Here is a 21,534-nt window from a genome sequence, read left to right as displayed (position 1 = left end):
ATATAACAAATATTTGAATCAGAATAAAAGAGAATCAAATGAACTTGAGATCTGTTGAAATTGTATTTCCATGATAAGTCATCAAATGGAAAAATCAAAACAAACAAAATATGTTTCATCAAAGCTCTGTGTTTACACTAGTGGAGAGAAGTAAAATACTGAGCCAATGTTGGTTAGTTCTTGGGGGAAATTATTATTGCATTTTCTAGAGACATAAACCAGAGACATTGTATGGTCCAGACTAGGGAGTAACAAATAAGGCTGCAGGTTGACCTCCTGCTTTTGTAAATAAAATTATATTGGAATACAGCCATGGCCATTTATTTACACATTGTCTATGGTGCTTTTGCTCTGTACTGTGGAATAGAGTAGTTATGACACAAACTGAATGGCCCCAGAAAGCCTCAAATATTTACTGTCTATTTAGGAAAGCTTCCTGACTCTGCAAGGCATGGGATCTCTGCCACTGGGGATTGAAAGCAGCTAAATAAATGGATGTGGTGGTGTTCCAATAAAACTTTATTTATAAAAGCAGCCTATAGGTTTGGCCTATGGGTTTTAGTTTGATGACCCCTGCTCTAGAGCATAGTAGGTATACGATAAATATTATCTGAATAAATGAGAAAAAAAACGAATTTTAAAGAATTCTAAAGCTATCTGCACATTCTGTTCTCTTTCAGTCTGTGTGGTGTCTAGATGATGCCCATGTGACAGCTGAAGACTGGCTCTGATGGATGACTTAGGTAACCTCTAGAGGGTACCCACATGGTGACCATAAACCACTGTGCCCATGTGGAAAACACTGCAGTCCTGGGGCAAAAGATAAACTTCATGCTTGATAAAAAACAACTGAAAGGTAAGATTTCTCTCTGGTATGTTGCCGTCTTCAGTCTTCTTCTGTTTTTCATTCCCACTGGCAGCTCAAAGCTGTCCTCAATCCATCATATGCCTCTTGAGTTTGTGCTCTGGGTTCACTGTCATGATGAAAAACTACTTCATGAATTTAGTGTAGGAACTCAGGATTGAGTGTGAGCTGTTTACATAGCTTCTGGGGAAAAGACACCCAAATGTGGGGGAAACAATCCAAGAGGCATTTCAAGTATGTGTTTTAAAATAGAACTATTGACAATGGTACCTATTTTTTTTTCAAAGGTGTTTGTTAGTTCTACAAATCCAGTTCGGCACATTTCACCAGCCCGTTTGGGTTTCCCTAATTTGATGATGCTTCCTCTCTTCTGTCACTCCGATCTATCCTACTACTCCTATCCTACTGCTGCTCACATAATTCAGGTTCTCCTACCTGTCCTCTGAATTGCTATCTCTAACACTTCATGTCTCTAATTTGTTTTACCTTTCCCAGACAGATTAATCTTCCTGAAGCACAAATCGGAGCATGTTGCTATTTCCCTCAGAAATTCCAGTTGATTCCCCTTTGCCTGGAGAATAAAGTCTAATCTTAGTTGACAGTCTACAGTTCCATCTATCTCCACCACGCCTGCTGATACCCACCTACCTCCTTTCATGGAGGGTTGCCAGATAGAATACAGGATACCCAGTTAATTTGAATTTCAGATAAACAATGAGTCATTTTTTGGTATGAATGTATCCTTAGAACTGCATAGGAAATACTCATACTATACAAATGACTCATTGTTTATCTGAAATTTAAATTTAACCGAATATCCTATATTTTTTTATTTGCTAAATCTGGCAACCCCACTTTTGTGCTACTACATTTACCAGATTCAAATAGTCTTTGTTCTCTGTATGTCCTTCATGATTTTCAGCTTTTCTTTTTTTTTTTTTTTTCAGCTTTTCTGATTTTGCCAGAATTACCTTCTTAGTACTTAGATACCATACATAAAAGTATGGAGTAGAGTATATAAATACTCCCTCTTCTTAGTTAACATGATGTAGAGGAAGGCATGTGGATGAGATAGTCTGCTGTCTGGATTACCATTATAGCTCTTACTTGGCCATCTCTGTGATCTTTGGACAAAACTGCTTAGCTATTTTTTTTTTTCTTAAAGATTTTATTTATTTATTTGACAGACAGAGATCACAAGTAGGTAGAGAGGCAGGCAGAGAGAGAGAGAGACAGAGGGGGAAGCAGGTTCTCAGCGGAGCACAAAGCCTGATGCGGGACTCAATCTCAGGACCCTGGGATCATGACCTGAGCTGAAAGCAGAGGATTTAACCCTCTAAGCCACCCAGGTGCCCCAAAACTGCTTAGCTTTTATAGGTTTTAGTTCCTTTACCTACACAATGAATTGGATAATAATACCAATTTCAAGTGATTATTTTAAGGTTAAGTATGAAATTTTATAAAATCTTCATATAAACAGGTAATTCATAGGAGGAGTTCAGTGGGTGACAATGCTTTATTAACTTTCTTTTTATATCACTCCTTCTTAAACTTGATGAATCCCAAAGTCCCCAAATATTTCTGGATCCCAATGTAAGAAACATTTCATTAAAGAGTTCAAAGGGAAAGTGGTTTTTAAGATTGTCATTTTACACCTCATAAATAAGCACTCATCAGATAAAAGCAATGAAAGTCTGTGGCAAAACATGCTCTACTAGATCTTTATCTAGGTAATCTAGAACGGGATTATGTTTTTAGACTCTCAACAAAATACAAAGGCAGTATTTTAAAACTGTCATGAAGAAGTTTTTTTTTTTTTTAAAGATTTCATTTATTTATTTGAGAGAGAGAGAGTGAGAGAGAGCATGAGAGGGGAGAAGGTTAGAGGGAGAAGCAGACTCCCCATGGAACAGGGAGTCTGATGTGGGGCTTGATTCCAGGACTCCAGGATCATGACCTGAGCCAAAGACAGCTGCCTGACAAACTGAGCCACCCAGGCGCCCGCATGAAGAATTTTTACGGAGTCACAGGAAAACCAACAGAAATGTTCTCATTAGAGAAATACTGTGTCCTATCTTGTTTATTTATATGATTTATTCTCTACTAGACAGGTTGTCTTTGCACAAGGTACATGTTTGAGTCTCTGTTTCTTCTTCCTGGAGCCTTCTGCAGAGCAGAAACAAATTTGTTTCTGCTCTGAGCTAACTCAATAGATAAATATTAACCTCTCAAATTCAGAATTATAGGCTTCAAATGATGGCTCTATGGGTGTTTTGTCAGTTAGTATCAGTTGTATCTTCTTGATATACGTGTATTTTGATATACCTGCACTACCCCTGCCAAGTAGGGAATGGGTTACATAATTTGGGTTCTGTTTTATCACACATCTGACCTGGCTGGCATCTGCTGGGTTGGCCAGATTTTTTTCTCACAGGATGTCAGGGTTAATGGCAGTTGCTGGAGGTTCTCTAAACTTAAAGTCATTGTCTGGTTTTCATGGGGCATCTTATTTCTTCTGGGAGAAGCAGAGAAAACTTTTCTGCAGAGGGTGATAGTAATGGGGCAGCCACTGAGTCAGGACTTGGAGAATTGCCCAGTAATCTTGTGACCTGCTTTTCCACTTCCTGATTTGGTCTATTGTGGGAATGAAGTGGTCATAACTATGATTTTTGTTCAGGGAAATTTAAGACTATCTTTTGTTACCTGAAATCAAGTAATCTCTAATAAAGGACCTGGGTCAAAATGGGCATTAATTTTATCCTATTCTATTCTATTCTATTCTATTCTTTTCTATTCTATTCTATTCTATTCTACTTTACTCTATTCTATTCTTTTTTAAAGTTTTTTTTTAAGGTTTTATTTGCTTATTCATTTATTTGAGAGAGTGAGTATGCACTTGCGTGTGGTGGGAGGGGCAGTGGGAGAAGAAGAAGAAGACAGGATCTGAAGCAGACTCTGTGCTGAGTGTGGAACCCGACATGGGTCTTGATTGCACAACTGGGAAACCATGACCTGAGCCAAAACCAAGAGTTAGACATTGAACCAACTGAGCCACCCAGGCACCCCTGGGCAGTGTGAATTTTAGAGTTGGCTGTGTTCATAACTGCTGTAACGAAATAGTGGAAGCTGAAGGAAGGAAGAGGGAATCATAGACAGGTAAGAGAATGGATCACTGATTGGCTAAGTGGCCCCCCAAAACTTGGGAAGATTATCTCCTTCAGTTTCTACTAAGTCCTAGTAGCTGGTATGTACCCTCTCCTTCATTTCCCATGAAACGTTCAGAAAACAAATATTCACTAAACTTTGGATACATATGTCTTATAATGAACGTGCAGGATAGATAAGTCAGATGGCACAATTGATACCTGGTGTGACTAAATGCAGCAGTGGGGTCTGGAATTGTATCTCAGATATGCTGGATGATTGCTTTAGTTTTCATTTCACTGATAAACATTTTCATTAAAGAGGTATAATAGAAAGAGCCTTGGACAAAGAATTGCAAGATACGGGATAATATCCAAGATCTCCTACCTCTTTGTCATGTCTCAGGTCATATTACTGATAGAGTAATTCTGAGAAACTGTTGGAAGATTTTTACAAAGTTCAAATGTTATCAAGAGAGTGAAAGCAGTTTATAGACAGAGCTACAAAGTTTCAATGTGTTTAGGTTTACAATTCAAATGAAAGAACTTCTTTTGTTTCTTTCCTAATGCCTAGCACAACAACAGCAACATAGGAGATGCTCATAAGTTGTTTGTTGACAGGGTCACATAGGTATTTTATACATATATAAATTAATTAATCTCAAAGGGTTTATTGACGAAGGGATGCAAACTGTCCTTATCAGCAGTGGGACAAAGGACAGGAAGTAGCAACAGACTTGATTTAGTTTAGAGTCACAACTAAACATTCAGGAATGGTACCCAACAGTGAGAATAGTAGCAGAGGAAGTTGAATATCTCTTCCCTAGAGAGTCTAAGGAGATTGGATTCTGTTCTCCTTGGAGCAATTTAAGTCTAATCTTGATGAACTTGAAGATCTCTCAGCATCTTTTCTATCCCTTTAATCTTAGGATTAAAATGAACCTGAAATCTTCTTTACTGCTGGGACAGCAATTGATGTCTTCTGTATGGGCTTCGATAGCACTAATTTGGTAGGAAAAGTCCCACAAAGGCACTGCAGCATTTATGCAGCTTGTTTGGCTTCCCCATTGGCTACTTGGAGCATATTGATTGTAAGTATTTCTGATGTATAATTCTAAAAGGCCTAAAACAGGTGGTGGGCATTTTCACCTCCAGTGAATCACCCTGAGGGCATATAGCATGTACCTTTTGGGCTTCTTATGTAATTAATAAAGGGAGATTCAAGGCCACACACATTCACTTTCCCAAAAGGGAAGGCACAGCAGCTCATATGCCACTTGATCCAGTTCTGATATTCTGTGACTTGAATATTGAAATACAGAGTCAGCCCATATGAGCATATTTTATATTTCATGATGGAGGATGGAGAGGAAGATTAATTAATCAAGTATATATGTATTAACGAGTAAAGAAAATATAGACAGTTACTATCCCTTTTTTCCTACAGCTTGTCACATGGCCATACTTGATATTATAACTTCGTACTTCCACTACCCATAGTTCCTTTGCCCTAAGCAAATTTATTATCGTTTTCTTCCTACTGGGGACTCAGACAGTGTCTGTGTTGCTGATAAATTGTTCCCTTAGTAGTGGATATAGCTACATAAGCCATGGTGAATGAAAATTCTTATTTTCGAGACTATATAATGTCCACAGCTCTAGCCATGGTGCTATTCACAGAATGGAACATTTTGTCCGTCTAATTGTTGTAGGCTCCTCTGCTGTGTTTGTCCTCCTATAGTTACAGGAGACACATATCCCCTACTTTGTACCCATTCTGGAAGATCCATTCACATATCTCTTCTCCTAAGCAGATTTTTCAATTTTTGAATCTGGCTCTTTCAAATCCCTGACCACTCAGCTCAATTGTTAGTGACGGCACACATAAGAGCTTGGGTTTATATTTTCATATCCTTGGCAGTCTCATCTATCAGGCAAACCAGATAACTGTTCAAAATTCTATGCACTGGGAGGATATCCCTCAAATAATTCTCCTTCAAGGACCAGTACTGTCATCCATTTTTGGGGGGGGGGTTAGGTTCTCTTCCGGGGCGGTCTGTGTGAACTGAGCCCAACTCTTTTCCCTTCTCAGTAAACAACTAACTGGTCATAGGGGAGACTCCATGAGACCATATGTGGGGTGAGGGAGAAGAGGCAATGAAACAGAATTAGGCACCATGAGAGCCTTGCTCATGCAGCTTATGTGTGCTTTGAGGACCTTCTGGAGCCATTTCTCAGATACCACTTCCCCTTGAGGATGGACTTCCCTGCCCTCATCAGTGTTGATGGCTTGGCGATTCAGACAGCCCTCAGCATGTGATGGACAATTCACGCTGCCTCGTAACTCTGTGGCTCAAGTCAGTTAGTCAGGGCCCAATCTAGAGAAGCAGCTGAGTTTCAAAGAATGGTTTTCATGATTTCCTCTAGAATCTCAAGGGTTTGCATGGTGATTCCTCAGTAGGACCTTGCCAAAGACTCCACACACCACCCCTATCACAGATACCTCATGTGCCATGGGAGCAGTTGTATCAGGAGGCACAAGTGGTAGAGAGGCTTACACAGTAGTGCGGGCTTGTGGCAGAGCCTGCTGTCCGGACTCTGCTGACAAGTAGAAACCTTACAACTTACTTGGTAAATATGTCCAAGCAACATTTGTGCCCCAATCTGGCATAGGTTGCCTTCAAAACTCAAAAGAGGCCTAAAAGGCATCATGTTTCTTTCTCTGTGGTGGTGGGTGCCCAATGTACCAGCTTGTCCCTCACCTTGGAGCTGATATGTTGACATGCACTGGAACTCTAGAAACCTTACTCAAGTGACAGAACCCCGAGTTATTGATGGGTTTATTTCTTATGCTTTGTCACACTTCTAAGGTACGGACTGGAAACTTGTTTTTCTGTGAAGGGCCAGATAGTAAGTATTTTAGGTTTAATACATCGGATAATACTCTTTATCCCTACTACTGTTGCTTCTCCTCTCCTTCTTTCTTCTTTTCCTCTTCTTCCTCCTCCCTTTTTCTTTCTTTTTCCTCCTCCTCTTCCACCTTCTTCATCATCTTCCACTTCTTCTCCCCTTTCCTCTTTCCCTTCCTCTTCCCCCTCCTCTTCCTCCTTCTTCTTCTAACATTTCTCTAAAAATATAAACTATCATCCTTGGCTCATAGGCCGTGCAAAAGCAGGCTCCTGGTAGTTTGTTGATGTGTGCTTTAGGCAATATCTCTCAAACTACTTATTATTTTTTTAATTTTAAAATTTCCACTCCATTTCAGACCGCTACTTTTATAAAATACAGCAAAAGTGAGTAACTAAAAAAATAAAATTATGAACACAGACCATAGAAAATACAAGTTTGATTTTCAATAATCTAATACAAGTTAGATTTTCAATAACCTAATACCAGTTAGAAAATACAAGTTTGAATATGAACATAGAAAATACAAGTTTAAATGTTTTAGTATTAGATGAAAGAAATTATGCTATCAAATTGCTATATAATTTCTAAGTGCTTAGTCTAATTTTCTGTACCTAACTAATAACAGATTAGCCACAAACAGTATTTAAATATCCAGTGGTATGCAGACTATACTCTGAGTAATACTGATCTATGGTACTTGTTCTTTCCTGCTCAGTGGATCAGTCTGCATTCAATGTAGTGAACTGATGCCATGACCTATGAAGTGGTCAGATGATCAAGTTCCATACAGTCTAGATTAAAACTGTAGGCTGGAGGGGCACCTGGGTGGCTCAGTTGGTTAGGTGTCTGCCTTTGGCTTGGGTTGTGATTCCAGGGTCCTGGAGTTGAGCCCTGCGTCCGGCTTTAGGCTCAGTGGGGAGCCTGCTTCCCCCTCTCTATCTGCCTGCTGCTCTGCCTACTTGTGATTTCTGTCAAATAAATAAATGAAATCTTAAAAAAAAAAAAAAAACTTAAAAAACAAAACAAAACCGCAGGCTGGAAAGTCAATGTATTCCTGAAAGAAGGTAGAAGTTTATTGCTACTGCTTCATTTGTAGAAGGCCTCGAGAGAGATAAGAAACTTGATCAGATCAGTAGCTGCACCGGTATTTGGGGTTGTGCTGATTTGCTGGAACAGCAACTGGGTGGAATCACCACTTGATTAATTTATGATAATCCACTGTAATTCTCTCAAATTCGCCTGGCTTCTGCATATTGTCCAGATAGGTGAGTTGATTTGGTGTTTGATAGGAATGATCTTCCAACCATCTTTTAAGTCCTTGATGGTGGAATTAGTCTCTGTAGGTCTCCAGGAATGCAATATTTTGTTGGTTTATTTTACCAGTCCATGTCATGGACTACCTTTGTTTTATTTTCCATTGCAGGTGGAGTTTTGGTAAGATAGTTATCATTAGACTGGAACAGATCTCTGCTTATCTCTGGGAAGTATGGAAGGCAGATAAGGCAATATAAAGATGGAATTGGCTAGGTAATGATGTGCCATTAAAAGCATGAAATTCCCTTGGTGTAGGCCAGGGCCAAATATTTAACGTTTTTTAGGGATATGTAGATTGGATGACCTATACCTGGTTTAACCAGCTACATAGCCTGGTTTTGGCTCTATGGTAAACAGGGCATGGGAAACTTCTCTGGAAACTTGTTGAGCTCTCCTCAACCAAGAGTTCTCATCTGGGCGCCTGGGTGGCTCAGTTGATTAAACGACTGCCTTCAGCTCAGGTCATGATCCTGGAGTCCCAGGATCTAGTCCCGCATCAGGCTCCCCGCTGTGCAGGGAGCCTGTTTCTCCCTCTGACCTATACCCTCTCATTCTCTCTTTCTCTCTCAAATAAATAAAAATTAAAAAAAAAAAAGAGTTCTCATCCATATCCAGACTGTTATGGTTGCTCATAGTCCAGAAATGAGACTCATCCTGGGTGATTGAGGACCTGATCGTAGAAGTCTCTTGGCCCACAATGTTTTCTATGTTTGCTTCTTTTTCTTCTCTACTATATAGTTTGCCTTGAATATACTCTAAATGAGTGTACCCTTTTAAAAATTAGTAACATATAATATATTATTTGCCTCAGGGGTACAGGTCTGTGAATCATCAGGCTTACACATTTCATAGCACTCTCCATAGGACATACCCTCCCCAATGTCCATAAGAGTCCTTTCATTTCTCTAGCCTTATGTAATGTTTGCAGCATCATTGCTATTTTTCCATATAATCAGAGAACCAATTCAGATTCTTATTAAGATTCTTTACCCTTGCCCATTTTCCATTTTCCCATACCAACATTATTCCAATCTTGATTCAATTAGCTTGGGAATGAAGGAGTTTAATGTAAATACTAGGGCTTCATAAATGTAGACAGACCTATGAGAATGATAGCTGGGGAGGCTGTAGCCAGAAGATCATTGTTATGTGGGTGTTGTTAAAAATTACTGCCATTTTCAGCATTTGTTGAGAAAATTTCCATCTACAGAGAAAAAAATAGCTTTTTGTTTAATTTTGACTTAACATGTTGATTACTAAGTCTTATATATTCAGACATGTGATATGCATTTTATTTATTTATTTATTTATTTTTTAAGAAGATTTTGTTTATTTATTTGACAGACAGAGATCACAAGTAGGCAGAGAGGGGGAAGCAGGCAGGGAGCCTGATGCAGGGCTCGATCCCAGGACCCTGAGATCATGACCAGAGCTGAGGGCAGAAGCTTTAACCCACTGAACCACTCAGGCACCCCATGATATACATTTTCATTTACAGTCTTACCTAATTGTATTAACTCAATAGACCATCATCAAGTATTTTTATTGTGATATATTTCCATTTAATAAAGTAGTTTATTGATAAAACTGGAGAAGATTCTAGAGTGTATTTAGCCATATGATTAAAATAGGAATAAATAATATGTAATAAGAATGGTTGTGTGGGGGTTTTTTGGGAGTGGAAGTTGAGCATTACTAAGACAAAGTTTGGGGATGATTTTCAGTCCTTTTACTATTACTATTCAATCAATGATAGATTTTGTTTTAAAATAACTTTAAGTTAAGAAAAGGTTTAAAATCCATTGTCCTGACCCAAGTCCTTATTTTATATTTGGGGAAATTGGGATCTATAGATATAGATGAGCTAGCTTCAGGCCACATAGTGAAATAGTGTCAAACCTGGGAGTAAAACCCAGTTCCCTAGCCCCTATGTTCTTTCTAGTCTTTTTACAAGCAGATGGTGGAGATCATTGGTCTTTTGAAGTTCTTTACAGAGAAACAGAAAAGGCTGCAATGGCTTGGTTTACTTAAATTCAAATAGAATTTTCTGTTAATTAAATAACTGAATTATATTCTAGTATATATGAATAGAAGCTGATACCAGATACATACCATCTCCTTACTGTCTCTGTTTATTTCTCTCTCCCTCACACACACATACATGAACAAAAATAACTTGAAATTTAAAAGATTTTATTTTTTCCGGATGATTGCCTCCCTCAAGTTGGAAAAATACCGTTTTAGTGGCAGGATACCTAGATGTAACTGGAGAAATACCACTTTTCATAGATGCAGATGCACATTTGAGAACCTGGAGCCACTTCCTGCTACCTCTACCCATAGTTTCTAAGGCTCTGCTATAAGGAGTGGTAGTTAATGTTTTATATATTTAAAATTGACATGTGTTTTATACAATCAAAAAATAATTATTTTATTTCCTCTCAGAAATCGTTTTATTTACTTATTTTTTTTATTTTTTAAAGATTTTATTTATTTATTTGACAGATAGAGATCACAAGTAGGCAGAGAGGCAGGCAGAAAGAGAGAGAGGGGAGGAAGCAGGCTCCCCGCTGAGCAGAGAGCCCCAAGTGGGGATCAGTCCTAGGACCCTGGGATCATGACCGGAGCCGAAGGCAGAAGCTTAACCCACTGAGCCACCCAGGCACCCTTCTCTCAGAAATCTTTACTACACTTGATCTTAGCCAAAAGGCCGAGAATCAATCTCTCAGAAATCTTTAAAAAATGGAATTTTGATATCTGGTAAGAGATATAAAATACATTCTAAAAATACCTTCAGAGCTTATCTCTGAGTTTGACCTTCAGCTGAAAAGTATAAAGATTCAGAGGACAGTATTTCAGTGATTAGACAACTTACTAATTTTTTTTAAAAAAGCTTGACCTAATACAAGCCTAATTTGTTTTTCTGATGAATCAGCACTTTCTACTAATCTAAAAGAAGAATAATACATCATGAATAGTTCATTTATATGTTACATGGTTGAGTGTCATCAAGGCATCAAGATAAAATGAACCCTTAGGTCTGTTTTGTCAGGTGCTCTTAGAACAAACTGAACTCAAAAAGTCTTGGAATTTAACATGTAAGGGTGACTTTTCCAGCTATTTCACTTAGAGTGTTGCATGACATGTCATCTCAAGAGAGAGATAGCCTACCATGTGATTTGAGAGTTTCAGTGTATCGCTCTCATTCTGCGTCTACAATTTCTGAAAGCTCTCTATTAAATATTTTTCCTTTGAAGTTAAATGAAACTTTAATATATGACAGAGCTGTTACTGGATGGTGATTGGACATCATGGGATATGGTGATTGGGTCATCAGCCAGCAAATAGTGAAGAAAATAATTCTGTGTGCCAGGCATGCAGGTGGTGAACCTAGGAGTGAAGATGTGAGGGGGCGTGATTTTAGAAACCCAGGAGCTTTCAGAATGTGTGATGTAATGGCTGAGGATGCAGGAGGGAATACTCATAAATACAGAGGTGCCTGGGAGTAGCTGGACTAGGAGTTATTAACTGACCAGAATCAAGTAGGTGGTAGAGGAGGATTTCAAAGTGGCCAGCCATTAAGAAAGGAACTTTTCAGCACAGAATAAAAAGTGCATTAAGAAACATTGTGAAAAGTAGTTTTTAGAAGAATCCTGAGAAGCCTTTACATTTTTTTCACTTTTTTTTTTAAAGACTTATTTATTTTTTGGTAGAGAATGAGTATGTGAGCAGGGGAACAGCAGAGGGAAAGGGAGAGAGAATCTCAAACAGACTCCTCACTGAGTGCAGAGCTCTACGTGGGGCTTGATGTGGGGCTCGATCTCATGACCCTGAGATCATAACCTGAGCTGAAATAAAAAAATCAGCTGCTTACCTGGCTGAGCCACCCAGGTGCCCTCTGGGAAGCCTTTAATTCAGGGATCTTCTTGGACCTGAACTGAGATCAAAAGAATTTTATTTTCTTAGGCACAAAGGACACTGAGGAGATTCTTGTCTCAACACTGAAGGGAATTAAATGTGGAAAATGAGAATGAAGAGTAGTGCTAGATGTTGACCTGCTGGAAGATGATGTGCAAAGAACCCTCAAGATTTGAATTAATTCCTTTATACCAGAGAACATTTCACCTAGAAAGTCAGCATCTCTCACTTCATTGTTGGAAAATTCTATACTTCGCAAGCAGATCACTACACATAGCCTCACCATGGCTGTTTACACTCCTTCGCACTTCCTTGTCTCCATTCCTTCTCCAAGTAGATTTTCACATAGCTGGCTTCATTGTATATAAAGGGATCATAAAAAGTGAACTTCCTCATAGAGTTGCCAGATCAGGAAAGGAAAAAAATAGGAATCTGGTTAAATTTGAATTGTAGATAAACTGTCCATTTTTTTTTTTAAGTATAGATATTTCCCAGGTAACATTAGGAAGATACTTATACTAAAAAAGTCTGCCTTATTTATCTGATATTTAAATTTATCTAGGTGTCCCATATTTTATCTGACAACGTCTTCAATTGCTTTCTCAACTGATATTTTCCCCATATCTTCATTCATTAGCTTATGTTTTGCCTTCTTTCTAGAACTGGATCCATTCATTTGCAGTCTTTTCTAATTTTTGCACTCACTTCTATTTTTTCTAGTAGCTTACTCTATCAGTATTCCTTCAATTTTCACTCAGTTTCTTCCTCCTCTCTCCTCCCTCCAACCCTCTCCCTCTATGAGTAATATATCTGTATTCTAACAATTTTCCCTTAACTGCTAAGCTACTCAGAAGAGTGATCCATACCTAATTTTCCTTCTTCACAGTACCATGTTTGGTATTATAATTCTGTATTAATGTGTCTGATTCTCTAAGTAGTGATCATCCTGACTGTGGAGAAAAGGTTGTCTTTGGAGACCAGTGTATTATCTAGAAGTTTATTTCTCAAAATGGCAGTTTGAGGAGAGACCAAATGACAGTCAAGGATGAAGTAGAGTTGAGAAGCAAAAACAAACACTGAAACAAATAAAAACAAGTTTTAGTAAAAATTGTTACCATTTACTGAAATCTTTGGCCCAGATACTCTTGAGTAATTTATATTTCGGGGTCATTTAATCCTCAAAACAACTATAGATAATTTTATCTTGCTCAAGCTCACTCAAGAGAGTAAATGGTAGAGCAGGTGATTGAATGTAAGGATTTTAACTCTGAAGTCTATGGGATGCAGCCATGAGGAACCATCATGTAAGCAAATTAAACAAAATAAATGCCTACCCATTTGTTTACGCCAGTTTCAGTTAGTTCTTGAACTGTATGTTCTGCATTAGCATGATTTCTGTTTATTCTGGTTATTAATTGGGTGCAACATAAGTACTTAATTTTCTTAATGACATGATTGCTTGATTGCTTGGGGAAAGGCAGTTTGGATCAATGAAGGCTAAAATTTCCATATTACAGTAATTCCCCCTTATCTGAAGTTTTGCTTTCCACAGTTGAAGTTACCCATGGTTAACTCTGGCCAGGAGACAGATGTTCCTCCTTCCTGACACATCGTCAGAAGGTTAACAGTAGCCTAACACTGTCACAGTGCCTACGTCATCCACCTCATTTCGTCTCATCACATAGACATTTTGTCATCTCACATCATTGCAAGAACAAGGGCGAGCAGAGTCCAGTAAGATATTCTGAGAGAGAGAGGGAGAGAGAGAGAATCCACACTCACATAATTTTTATTATAATATATTATTATTATTATGTTTTATTATTGATTATTGCTCTTAAATTCTTACTGTACCTCACTGATAAATTAACTTATCATGGTATGTAATTATAGGAAAAAGCAATATATAGTGTTTCGTACTATTTCTGATTTTAGGCATCCACGGGGGGTTTTCAAACATATCCCCCACGGATAAGAGGGAACTTTTAATTGACATTTTTAATTGGTTGACTAAAGTAACAACATGGCCTACTGCAAACCTTTCTGAGTCTTCGTTAACTAAGTAAGCTTCTTTTTTTTTTAAAAAAAAAAAGATATGATTTATTTATTTGACAGATAGAGATCACAAGTAGGCAGAGAGGCAGGCAGAGAGAAAGGAGGAAGCAGGCTCCCTGCTGAGCAGAGAGCCTGATTCGGGGCTTGATCCCAGAACCCTGGGATCATGACCTGAGCCAAAAGCAGAGGCTTAACCCACTGAGCCACCCAGGTGCTTCCTAAGTAAGCTTCTGATATATGCAGCAATTTAATGTATCATATCTACATCGAAGAGTATATTCAGACATGAAGTAATGGAAGTATGTAACTGGGATATGTGGACCTGAGCATTCTTCTTGGTGGCGGTCATACAGTATTTTCTAGGATTTTGTATTTTTAGTATTTTTAGTTCTGTATTTTTAGTATTTTCCATCTTCAAATTTAGTTTACTTGATATCACAGTCTCTTCCACCTACAGTTCAAAAAATACCTATTAAACAGTTATTATGTGGAGAGCCTATTTGGATTTAGAGTTGATAAAATAATAGCAAATTCCCTGGCTGTATGCAACTAGTTAGGGGAATGAAACCCACATGTATACACAGGATGATGAAAGCCAGTGCTGAGAGCCTGAGCCAAGATAGCCAGAGTGAGGTTGGAAGACTAGGGCCCCAGGTGGGACGCATCGTTAGAAATTGGGGATTAACAGGATATGGCTGTCAAGAAAGAGCTGTATCATATTAACACACACAAAAAAAAATTGAAAAGAAATAAAGAGAAGGCAAAGTATTAAACAACATTAGGAACATCAAGAAAAAAGTTTGGGCAAGAAATTATTGACTAAATTCAAACTTTTACTTCCTTCATCATTTTCAATTTTGGAGGCTCTTTTCAAAAGTAAAATTTAAAATTAATTTTATCTTCTGTAATCCTCTTCCCTTTTCAGTTTTGTCTTGTCCTGTTCTAATTCTTCCTAATCATTTTCACATCAGTCTGACTATGTAGGAGAAAAATGTTCAAGACTGACATAATGACTATTGAGTTAGGAAACATATAGTTATTGTATTATAAAATGCAGGGAGAAGTTGATATTTTGCTTTTACTTAAAACAAACTTTATTTTTGGGGGAAAAAAATAAAAGATTTTTTCTTCCATGCAAGGACCCAGGCTTTTAAAAAGAAGGGGCACATTTAAAGAAATAATACATAATATTTAGAGCTAAGATTATTACATGGAAGTACCAATTCCAATTATATAGTATGTTGTTCAGTTTGATAGAAGCTAATAAGTTTTGATAAACAAAAAATTATAGATCTCCTTATTTTTAAGTGGTTTCAAAAGCTCTTGCCTTTCCAGCTCAGCAAATACTACTAAATTACTAAATCTTAATTAGTAAATACTTGCTATGTGCATAGCCTAATTGGGCCGATAGCAGATAAATAATAGCAAATAATCTCAACATTTTTGAGATTCCCCTTTCATCCAATTACAAAAGCATCTATTCTTCTGGATATTTTTGTAATTCACAGCTGGTGTTAGGAAAGTCCTTCTACTCATGGCCCATCTTGGTAAACAGTCTCTTTATTGAGAAGTGCAAAGCTTTTCCATACAGGCTGAGGAAATACAGGGCAGAATTTGGTTTTGGTTTTGTTTTGTTTTTCTTTACATTCCTTCTTTTGGTCAGTCATTGCTTTGAGGTGCGGATCTGACTAAGTAAGTTTGCTTTGTGATTTTCCTATTCAGTATTATTAATTTGATCTCATAATGGGTATGAAGCATGTGATTTTCCTACCTACAGCTCTAGTGTATAAGCATGGATATTGGACATGTGCAACTCTTGGACTTAGCTTTATTATTCTCTAACTGGCCAGTCTTTCCATTCATTTAACCAACATGTAAACCAAGGACTGGAAACCTACATGATGGTTGGTTGTCCTGTGGTTATCTGAGCAGTGATTTCTTCACCTTTGTAAGGACAGTGGTCACAGCAGCAGGGATGTTAGGATAACATTTCTCTCCATGTACATCATGGGTTCCTCCTTGAAAAACCGTAAGTATTTCTAGCACTGTGTATTTTTTTTTTCAATAATGGTTTTATCGAGATACAGTTCATACATCATGCAACTTATCTACTTAAAGTGTACAACTCAATAATTTTTAGTGTATTTACCAAATTATTCATCTATTACCACAGTCAATTTTAGAATACTTTCATCACCATCAAAAGACATGCTGTACTGCTTAGTCATCACATCTTAAATACTCCATCTACTTCAGACTTGGGCAACAACTAATCTATTGCCTGTCTCAATAAATTTTCTTACTCTGGATATTTCACATGAGTAGATTCCTACTGCACATAGTCTTTTGCAATTGTTTTTTTTTTTTTTTTTCACTTAGCAGGTCTTTAAGATTTATCCATGTTGTAACATGTATCATATTTCATTGCTTTTGTGGCCAAATTGCATTCCCTTGTATGGTTATATCACATTTTATTTACCTGTTTATCAGTTGACAGGCATTTGCATTATTTTCACCTTTTGGCTATTATGAATAATGCTGCTGCTCATGACACGTTTTGCATGGACGTATGTTTTCATTTCTCTTGAATATATACGTAGGAGTGGAGATTCTGGGTCTAATTATACATCTGTGGTAGATAATGTAATGCATCTACTCTTAGAATCTTTTTAGTTAACTTTCAGTATGATCCCTAATAAGTAGAGACTCATTGGGAAGAGACTTAATCTTACTTATACTGGGTCCAATTCCTCGAAGCTTAACAGCAATAAGAGTAATTAAAAGTAGTAAAATCAAACCTCAAAGTTATGTAAATATATGCTGATGTATTTTCTAATAGGCCCAATCACAAGGTTAAAAATCATGGAAAGCATTTATTGGGCTTTTCTTTTGGAAAACGTGCTTATGTTCATTGTGCTGAGAATCTGTGATTATGCCAATAATTATATGATACTATCCTCTCCCAACTCAGGAAAACAAGATATGTAAGAACATAGCATATATCAAAGAATTAATTTTTGGTTTCATGCATATGATAGATTGTTGTTTTAGTGTGTATTAGGAAAGTTTGTGGGATGGGTTTATGGGTCTCTATTTGCATTTTTATTGTTTTAGTTTAAAATATACAGCATGTATCTATAGAACTGTTTGTTTACAGGCCAGAGGGAACTTGTCTCTCTGTGGATTGTTAGGGGGAAGGGAATGTAAAGATACAGAAATTATAGCCTATCTTTATAGTGCAGTTATAGTCTAGCTTTATCTAATTCATTAGACTGTTAAATAAATTCTTTCTGAATTGAACTGAATTTTGCAATTCCATATGCAAAAAAAATCTCTACCCAATAATTTAACCAGAGTGAAGTTGTGTAGAAGAAGTTGTTTTTAGTTTTCTCATTTAAGAGTCTAGTGGAGATAGTTAAGGGTTCAGGGAGAAAATCAGGCAAATAAAAAGGGGTGTTAGACATTCCCAATGATAGTTGTGCTTTAATTTTCTTTGGGGGACCAATTTAGGTAAATTGGAAGGGGTTTATATAAAAAGAATAGAACTTGCAGTCAAGTAGAGGTGTCAAGGTTTACCTTAAACTTTATGCTAAACTCATTTTTGGTGGCTAACATAATCACTCAATAAAGCGATTTGTGAATGTGGACTCTGGGGGAACCTATCCCGGACTCCCAAGTGGGACATGTGATTAGCCTTTTTAATCTTTTTTGAGCCATCACAGGGCTTTCTCTTTACCAATGCCCAAATTATTTCTGGTTTCTTTTTTAAGTTTCTTGTTAAGTATTGCAATTTATAGACAAGAAGGACCCATTTAAAAATTTTTTTAAAAATTTTTTTATAAACATATAATGTATTATTAGCCCCAGATGTACAGGTCTGTGAGTCGCCAAGTTTACACACTTCACAGCACTCACCATAACACATACTCTCCCCAGTGTCCATAACCCCACCACCCTCTACCTACCCTCCTCCCCCCAGCAACCCTCAGTTTGTTTGTGACATTAAGAGTCTCTTATGGTTTGTCTCCCTCCCGATCATATCTTGATTCATTTATTCTTTGCCTACCCCCCAACCCCCCCATGTTGCTTCTCCACTTCCTCATATCAGGGAGATCATATGATAGTTGTCTTTCTCTGATTGACTTATTTCACGAAGAGTAATACCCTCTAGTTCCATCCACGCATCACAAATGGCAAGATTTCATTTCTTTTGATGGCTGCATAGTATTGCTCTGTGTGTGTGTGTGTGTGTGTGTGTGTGTGTGTGTATCACCTCTTCTTTATCCATTCATCTGTTGATGGACATCTAGGTTCTTTCCATAGTTTGGCTATAGTGGACATTGCTGCTATAAACATTTGGGTGCACATGCCCCTTCAGATCACTACATTTGTATCTTTGGGGTAAATACCCAGTAATGCAATTGCTGGGTTATAAGGTAGCTATATTTTCAACTTTTTGAGGAACCTCCATGCTGTTTTCCAGAGTGGTTACACCAGCTTGCATTCCTACCAACAGTGTAGGAGGGTTCCCCTTTCTCCGCAATCCTTGCCAGCATCTGAAGAAGGACCCATTTTTAAAAGGATTATTTGTTGTTTTCAATGATCTTCACTCTGTTGTTTCATTTGTATTGCTGTGAGAGTTTTTCCTTTTCCTTTGCTCTTCTTTCAGAGTCTTGGTAGTGCTTAGCTATTTGTGATGATTTTTCCAGATGAGCCACTTGCCAGTCCCAAATCTCCCTATCATTTTATTATTTCTATTTTTTAATCCACATGTATACCAAAATATTGTTTAAAGGTATCAGCAAAAAAAATTTTTTTAAGTACTCAGTTGATTCAAGAATCTTTTACCTATAGTTGGGGCACCTGGGTGGCTCAGTGGGTTGAGCCTCTGCCTTTGGCTCAGGTAGTGATCTCAGGGTCCTGAGATCGAGCCCCACGTTGGGTTCTCTGCTCAGTGGGGAGCCGGCTTCCTCCTGTCTCTTTGCCTACTTGTGATCTCTCTGTCAAATAAATAAATAAAAGCCTTAAAAAAAAAGAATCTTTCACCTATAGTTTTGGATACTTGCTCAGTTTTAATCAGGATGACATCAGGATGGGCTACAGTAATTTTCTTTGGAAAATAACTATTTGTTATATTAAAGTCCTCTGGTATGATGGTTTGTTATGTTTCTATCTATGTTAACTAGTCCTTTTTCTCTCCCTCTGATATGGTAACCGAGAATTGATTACCTTTATGGAAATCTGGCAATCTAGGGTATAGATATGTCACAATATTCTAAATTTCTCTGTATTTTTTTGCATGTCTTCTGTAAATCTGTGACATTATTTAACTATATCATGAAGCTTAGCATGGGATTGAGGTTGTGAGCAAGTTTTTACTGCATATTGAATAAAAATCTCCTTTTTTTGCCAAGGGTGTGCTCAGCTACTAGAAAGGATGTGGGAATTTGTGAGACTGGAAAAGGAACAATGGGTTAAATGTACCTCGAAACCCCTACGGGTAAGAAAGCTATGCAATAATTTCAAGTCTTCATAGGAACCTTTATCCTCAATAAGTCAAAGGAAGAAGGAGGAATGCCTCTTTGGTTTTTTTCCTACATTTTCATTGCCAAATTGAACAGAGAATCTTGTAAAAAGAGAAAAAAAGAGCTACATGAGACTCATACTGATATAGAGAAGACTTGGTGCAGCAATCAAAGAAAGAAGGCCATTAGGCATTAAAAATTTTGTCTCTCGAGTTCAAAGTCAGTCCATAAGTGAAGGGTTATGTAAAAGGCACAATTACTAACTGTAGGTCACCGAAAATATGGATTGTCTTAAATAAAGAAATGCCACTTCGCCAAATACAGACTTGTGATTATAATGAGAATATATTAATGGATGACATTCAGGACACTCTACCCAAAAAACAACACCTTGGCATATTGAATATTTTAAGATGGATGAATTTGAGAAGCATGTGCAAGAAGGACTTTCTGGCCTTCCTCTGAAAGCAGGTCATAAAACCCTTATATGAGAGGTGACTTTTGTATACCTGGAAGCAAGGAGCATCCTTATCTCTGAGGATGAAGGGACATAGAGAGGAATCTGAATAAATGGGTCTTGCTAGTTTCTTCCAGTTTAATATGATTAACTCATACCCTTTGTCTTATCATACTTTCCATGACTTTCCACTTTTTATCAAAAAAAAAAAAGACATTCACGTTTAATTGTTACTTCTGGTCTTTTTTTTTTTCCTTATGAAAACTCCTGTGTCACATAAAACTTACTTTAAATAAGTTGGTATTTTTTCTCTTATTAATCTGTCTTTTGTTAGGTAAGTTAGCTGAGAACTTAAAAGGGTAGAAGAAGGTTTTGTCTTTCCCCTACGTAAGTAAGGAGAGGTTTTAAGATAAAATGGGGAACATCTTGCAATTGATTACAAACACAGAAAGAAAGATAGAGTCAACACAAGTTAATTTGGAGATTTTTTTCATCAGTCAAAGCATAGTAAGATCAGTGGTATAACATAGAACATAGGACAGCTTTCTTAAGCATATAGTTAAGACTGTAGCCTCTATGACCTGGTTGTTAAGAAGCCTGAGTCAGAGGTTTCCTGGATTTCCACTATATGATTCAGACATATAACCAGAACAGAGACAGGTACCACCTTTCAACACTTGCTTCCAGTGGAGAGAAACATGTAGCCAAGAGGTTAAAATAATCTAGAGAATCAGAAATCCATGAGCCAGAAGCAGTCTAGTCACACAGGGATGAAGAAGTTCTCTAGCAGTGAGGGAAGATTCACCCATGGAGGCATGGAGACCAGCTTATACCTAAGGGATTGTTGTCCCTTTTCTAGGATACAGATTAGTCAGCTCCAGTGGTTTAGGTCTGAGGAGGACTTCTAGAAAACTGTTAAAATATTTTAGAAAAAATTGGGGGAGGGGAGAGAAGATTTTTATTTGTATGCAAGTGATCTAAACTTTAAAAAGGGACCCAGGACATATAATAAACAGTATTCAGGGCTAACCTTCCTACCTAGGAGTCCCAATTCTGATTAGATAACTTGGGACAAGTTTGATAGAAACCATGGGTTCCTATCTTTTTTTTTTTTTTTTAAAGATTTTATTTATTTATTTGACAGAGAGAGATCACAGTAGGAGAGAGGAAGGGAAGAGATCACAGAGAGAGGAAGGGAAGCAGGCCCCCTGCTGAGCAGAGAGCCCAATGTGGGACTCGATCCCAGGACCCCGAGATCATGACCTGAGCCAAAGGCAGCGGCTTAACCCACTGAGCCACCCAGGCGCCCCCATGGGTTCCTATCTTCAGCATCAAATACTACACAGT

The 21,534-nt window shown here is 37.7% G+C and overlaps 1 long non-coding RNA gene across 1 annotated transcript in view; it reads left to right on the top strand.

Moving 5' to 3' along the window:
- Positions 1 to 21,534, top strand: part of LOC309872011 — a 251,455-nt gene that overhangs the window by 102,651 nt on the left and 127,270 nt on the right. The window contains exon 2 of the long non-coding RNA XR_014315612.1: positions 681 to 856. This is a non-coding gene — a long non-coding RNA (uncharacterized lncRNA). The remainder of the gene's footprint in view (positions 1 to 680; positions 857 to 21,534) is intronic.

Source organism: Mustela nivalis (assembly GCF_964662115.1).
Source record: "Mustela nivalis genome assembly, chromosome: 8".
NCBI classification, from domain to species: domain Eukaryota; kingdom Metazoa; phylum Chordata; class Mammalia; order Carnivora; family Mustelidae; genus Mustela; species Mustela nivalis.
This window is presented reverse-complemented; position numbering and strand designations above follow the sequence as displayed.